Source organism: Archocentrus centrarchus, chromosome 6 (assembly GCF_007364275.1).
Source record: "Archocentrus centrarchus isolate MPI-CPG fArcCen1 chromosome 6, fArcCen1, whole genome shotgun sequence".
Classification (NCBI taxonomy): Eukaryota; Metazoa; Chordata; class Actinopteri; order Cichliformes; family Cichlidae; genus Archocentrus; species Archocentrus centrarchus.
Window position 1 is genome coordinate 1,247,699 of NC_044351.1, and position 6,166 is coordinate 1,253,864.

Genomic DNA, 6,166 nt, shown 5'->3' on the forward strand with positions numbered 1-6,166 from the left:
CACATTGCGCTATATGTGTCTCATTGTGTCTATTTTATTTCTCTTAGTCATTTTTTGTTCTAGTTGTGATGTTGTCTCTTTGGGCTGATTTTTAGGTCTGTCAGTTATCATTTTGTTGCTTGTTTTGAGTTTCCGTGACCTTTTAAACAAGTATTACAGGTTGCATACAGACGCTCTGACTCCGACCTGTTGGGGAAAGTGTTGGGGAAACAGCAGTGTCTCTAACCTCGTGGGCACTATCACTGTAACATTAGCATTTAGCTTAAAACACAGCTACAGTCTCATAGAGCTGCAGAGTTTTGACTGAGTTCTAAATAAAGGCAGTCACTTATACCACACACAGGAATATACAGCACATTTTTAAAGATGCTACATGCATATGTGACATTTCCTGTGTGAAGCATCTTGCAGTAGCTTAAGAGTAGATATCTGCAGTGTTTGCATCCCCTGAGGGACTCAAACCTGCGACCTCAGCCATGCTCTCCTTGTGGAGCTGCACAGGACACTTGATCCGAGTCATATCGAAGGGTTTAAATGGCTTTAAATAAGGGCTCCGGGGAGTGGTGAAGGGGTGAGGAGGGGTGTGTTTGTGTGATGGGGAGGAGGGCGGCCGCAGAGGGGCATTCTGGGAACTGCTGAGGCCTTCCTTATGGCTCTCTATGAGAAATGGAGAGAGTGTGACAAGAGCCAAATGGAGATGACAGCCAATTGGTTTGACTTCCTCTGCCATCCACACACACACACACACACACACACACACACACACACACGTGCGCACGCACGCACACACGCATGCACGCAAAGGGCATCTGCAAATCAGATCTCATGCACTTCCACTCTGTTTTTTTTCTCCTCCATAATTTTGTTTTGGAAAAACACGAGCTCGTGTTTCATCTCTCGGAGAGCCACCAGCGCGCTCCAACTTTCATGTGTCCATCCTGCTCCAACCCACCGCTACTTAAAGACCTTTGTTTAGCCGCGGCGGGGCTGAGGCCAGAGTTTGGCAGGCAGGCAAGTGCTGATAGGGACAAACTCCATAATGCAGAGAGAACCGCGTGCCAGCAGGCTAATGGCAGCTTAGAAAAAAAAGAAGAAGCTGGAGGAACAGAGTGTGTTTGAGTGTCAGCTTTGGAGGGTCTGCCAGCGGAAAATATCTTCTGGATGCTGTTGTTCTTCAGAAGAGTGATGAGCTCATGATGTGTGTGTAGTGTGAGGCTGGGGAGGAGGGTTGGGTCTCTGAGGACAGGTCACAGTTTAAAACCAGAACCATGGACTTGTGTGTTTAGCCTCTGATGTCACTATCACAGAGCTGTGGTTATATTAGATTAGCCACGGCATAATTAAAATTCAGATACTTGTGATACTCATTTCCCCAAAATAAGAGTGACCCGAGTTGATCCAGCCTGCTGAAACTTCTAATTACAGGAGGATGGTACCTTGAATTCACCTTCCTGTGACTGTATTAAACAGTTTGCTTTAAAAAGAGACATTAAATCTCCTTTTTCTTGATACTTCTGAACACCAACACACCCAAATGCCCTCAGCACAGAGACAGAGTTAGAAGGTTTACTGCAGAAGCTCTTCTTGTAGTGAAGGCATGAGTGGTCCTGGAGGCATGCTGAAGAAGGTCTGAGGAAGCCACTGGTAGACTGGCGGAGAGTCGATGAGCTGCAATTTAGTGTCAAATACTCAGAGTGTGACAAGCTGACAAGAGTCAGACTGGAGAATCTAAACCACAAAGTGAGAGTAAAGATAGATCCAGGATAGACAGAAGACTATAGCGCCAAAACATAAGGAATAGTTGGCCTTGAGGTTTAATACAGAGAGAGAGAGAGAAGGAAGGAGGAAAGGAAACAGCTGCAGAAAAAGAGGACAGGCCAGCACTGGAAACATTGGAAACACTGGGAACAATGGAAACACTGGGAACACTGGAATTCAGTTCAGTTCAATTCAATTTTATTTGTATAGCGTCAAATCACAACAGTCACCTCAAGCTGCTTTGTATTGTGGGTAAAGACCCTACAATAATACAGAGAAAACCCAACAGTCAAAACGACCCCCTATGAGCAGCACTTGGAGACAGTGGGAAGGAAAAACTCCCTTTAACAGGAAGAAACCTCCATCAGAACCAGGCTCAGGGAGGGGCAGTCATCTGCTGAGGGGGGGGAGAGAGACAGAGATTAATAATAACTGATGATTAAATGCAGAGTGGGGTATAAACAGAGTGCATCATGGGAACCCCCCAGCAGACTAGGCCTATAGCAGCATAACTAAGGGAGGGTTCAGGGTCACCTGATCCAGCCCTAACTATAAGCTTGATCATAAAGGAAAGTTTTAAGCCTAATCTTAAAAATAGAGAGGGTGTCTGTCTCCTGAATCCAAGCTGGGAGCTGGTTCCACAGAAGAGGGGCCTGAAAGCTGAAGGCTCTGCCTCCCATTCTACTCTTAAGTATCCGAGGAACCACAAGTAAGCCAGCAGTCTGAGAGCAAAGTGCTCTGTTGGGGTGATATGGTACTATGAGGTCTTTGAGATAAGATGGGGCCTGATTATTCAAGTCCTTGTATGTGAGGAGAAGGATTTTAAATTCTATTCTAGATTTAACAGGGAGCCAATGAAGAGAAGCCAATATGGGAGAAATCTGCTCTCTCTGGAAGCACTGGGAACACTGAAAACATGTGACACGCACATACAGGTAGAGAAAACAGGGAAGTTTTATTTACTTATTTTTTTAAAAAATAAGTAAATAAAAATAAAAAATAAAAAAATGACTCCATTAGAGGTCATCAGAACATTTCCCAGTGTGCACTGCAGCTCTTCATGAAGGATTTTTTTAAATGCAGCTTCAATCTTAACCTTAAAATTTTATGTGCTGTATTCCTGCCTGTTCCTTCTGTTGCTGGTTTATTTGCTGTTAACAGCAGGTTGTGTCTCCCTCTCAGACCTCAGGATGTAGAATTCATCATGGTGCACATGCTGAAACCAGATCCCTGTTGGTTCCTGGGGCCTCCCCTGCCCTCGCACCAGGCGTTTATGGCAAGCGTGCTACGGTTACAGAGCTGCAGTTGAGGCTAGACGGGCCTTTACTGCCAAAGGATGGAGCATTCCTCTGTTTCTGTCACAGCTACACTCCTCGCTGCCCCTCCACCCCGAGGGAGAAAACAGAAGAAGGAGAAGAAGGCAGGAGGCGATGTGAAGAGCTGGATCACACTCGGGTTTGGTTTCCAGGACTGAGGATATGCTGAACAGCTCTGCTGACTGGCACATACAAAGCACTTCGTGATGAGAGAAACACGTTGGCCTGCAAAGGATCATGTTTTACATTTTAGGTTTTAAATGTAACCAAACAGATGCATGATCTTTCTCATCAAACAAACACACTCTGTGCAGGATGTAAAAGAGCGTAAAACATAAAAACTGTAGGTGCAGAAACGGCTTATACGGCCTCAGAGTTTTTCTCACCTCACTGCTTCCATTAAGAGGGTGAGGAGCAGCCAGGTGCTGCTAATCAACTGTAGCTGATTAACGGATATCAGCAAATGTGAGCACCTCTGTGAAAGCAGAGGTTTTGGCAGTTTGTGGGTCTGGAGCATTCAGGTGTGTCTTAACACAATAATATAATCTTCATCCCAGCTCATTCACCCCAAGGTCACACGGTGCAATTCAACTGCAAAAAAAAAAAAAAATAATAATAAGAGCTCCATCTCAGACTCCACAGTTGGCATGTATAAAGCCTCTTCTCTCTGAAAGAACATGGCAGCACAGCTCAGGTCTGCAAAGCTGCATCTGAACAAACACAAAGACTTGTGTAACAAACAGACCAAAGTGCAGATGTTTGTCCAGAATGCACAGCAGCACGTTTGGAGGAAACATCAGCACCAACACCTCAGAGCAGCTGTCAGCACGGTGGAGGAGGATCTGGGCTCCCTGCAGTCACTGAGTGGACCGTGAACTCCTCTGTAGACCAAAGTATTCTAGAGGCTCACGTGAGGCCGTCTGTCCCACAGCTGAAGCTGGGACCAAACTGGGTCACCAACAGGACGATGATCCAAGAATGAAGATGCTGCAACGGCCCAGTCAGAGTCCAGACCTCAGCCTGCTGAATGCTGTGGGGGGGCCTTCAGAGAGCTGAGCATGAATGAATGCTGCAAACCTCACTGAGCTGAAGCTACACTGTGAAGGAGAGTGGACCAAACTCCTCCACAGTGATGAGACAGACTGATGAAGCCACACAGGAAACATCACTGCAGCTTATTGCTGCTGGTGGAGGTTCTACAGCTGCTGGATCAGGCAGTGTATTAAAATTTAAATAAAAACTGTCTTTTTCATATGACTGTGTGAGACTAAATGATTGGAATTTGTCACACTGATTTGAACTGATGTCAGACACTTACACCGTCCAGCTGTCAAATAGGAAAAGAGGTTTGGAGGTGCGATGAAATCTAATTACAACAAATCTGAAGAAGTTAGTTTGTCCTGTCAGACACTCAGCAGATGAAACAGTCCTGTTTTTGGCCACAGCAGCTTTATTAGCAGTAGAGAGTGACAGGAAATCAGGAGGAGAGACAGAGGGGAAGACATGCGGGAAAGAGGCGACAGGTCGGGATTCAAACCTGCACCATCCGCATCGCTACGCAGCATATAAATATGGTTGCCTGCTCAACCACTGAGCTGCCCTGGCGCCCAGCAGATGAAACAATCCTTACTTATTTCCTACAGATGGATAATGAATGAAGATGCTGCTGGATGATTTGATAAATCTATAAATGATGTGACTCATGCACATTTGATTTGGGAGCGATCAGTTCGACTCACCGTGTTTCCAACACATTTCAGAAGCTTCTCACATCCAACTGTCGCCTAAACCTGAAATTTCTGAGGGTTTTAAATCTTTAAAGCTCCAGCAAAATAAAACTTAAAATAACTCAATATTATGAGTTGGTGTCGATATTTACTGCAGGGGGCGCTATTTCCCAACTCACCTGAATCTTTTTAGTTTAAAACTTTGAAAGAAGTTTCAGCCACATTAAAATACTGCACCCTGTTCAGCATATGAGGGATTCACAGCAGCTGTAAATGCTGGATAATTATTTTTTGGGGTCAGGTTACTAAATGCTTACAGTTGCAATCAATCATTTATTTTGCATAATTTGTTTAAAAATGTTTGATCAAATTGAATTCAAATCAGGTTGTGTGGTTAAACAAATACCACCAGAATTTTAGTTCATGTGGGTTCATAAAGACTCGGGTATTAAGCAGAGAGTACCAGGTGCAGTTTATTGAGGCATGCAGTGATATTGGTTCATGGAACCACTGCAGAATGTGACGAGTGCAGGAAAGAGATCAATAAATATGATCAAACATAACAAAAAAAATAATTTTTGTCCATTTTGAGGAACATTTGGATCACAAGTTTCAGTACTTCTGTTTTTATTAACATGTCAGTTTCTCTCAGACTTCTAAATATTAATATTTTTCTACTCTGGTGTGTGAGCTGATGATGATGAGTACTAACAGTGACTCTTCCTGGTTCTCTTTCATTGGCAGCTTCGTTAGCACAGCTTTGTCAGTGTTCTGGAAATCAGCTTTAAGTCAGCTAACTGTGCTAAAGGTGAAATGTTACAGACATTTAAGGGACTGCAGTGATTGCTTGGATTTGGTTACACTGCTGTTCCTAATTTTATCTGATAAAAAAATAAGGGTTAGTTTGTAGGGTCAGCATCTTTCCTGGTAAAGTTTGGTGTACATTAAGTTTTTCTAACCACTTAAACAATGTTTTGGTCCATCTGCTGATCCTCAGCTCATCAAATGGTGCTGGACAGGCATTGATGTTTGACGACTACGTCACCATTTGTACAGAACAAGAATGTAACAAAGTGTGTGGACCACCAGGACAGAGAGGACAGGACACCTCTGAGCCATCGTTAGGCTCCAACATCCAGAGGATGGTCATGCCTCACTTGGATCTGTGTCCGTGTTTGGGATCCCAGCAGAGCTGTTGGAGCCCCCTCTTGCTGTGAGTTCCCTCTGGCAGCTCAGCTGGAAGTCTGGGGTGACGCAGGGAATCAAGCGGTCGGTAAACAGCAGGTTTCTGTGATCTTAGCTGCAGGTCTGCTGAGCCCCTGCAGGGCTGACCATCCAGGGGAACAGTCTGTCTGCAGGGACCAG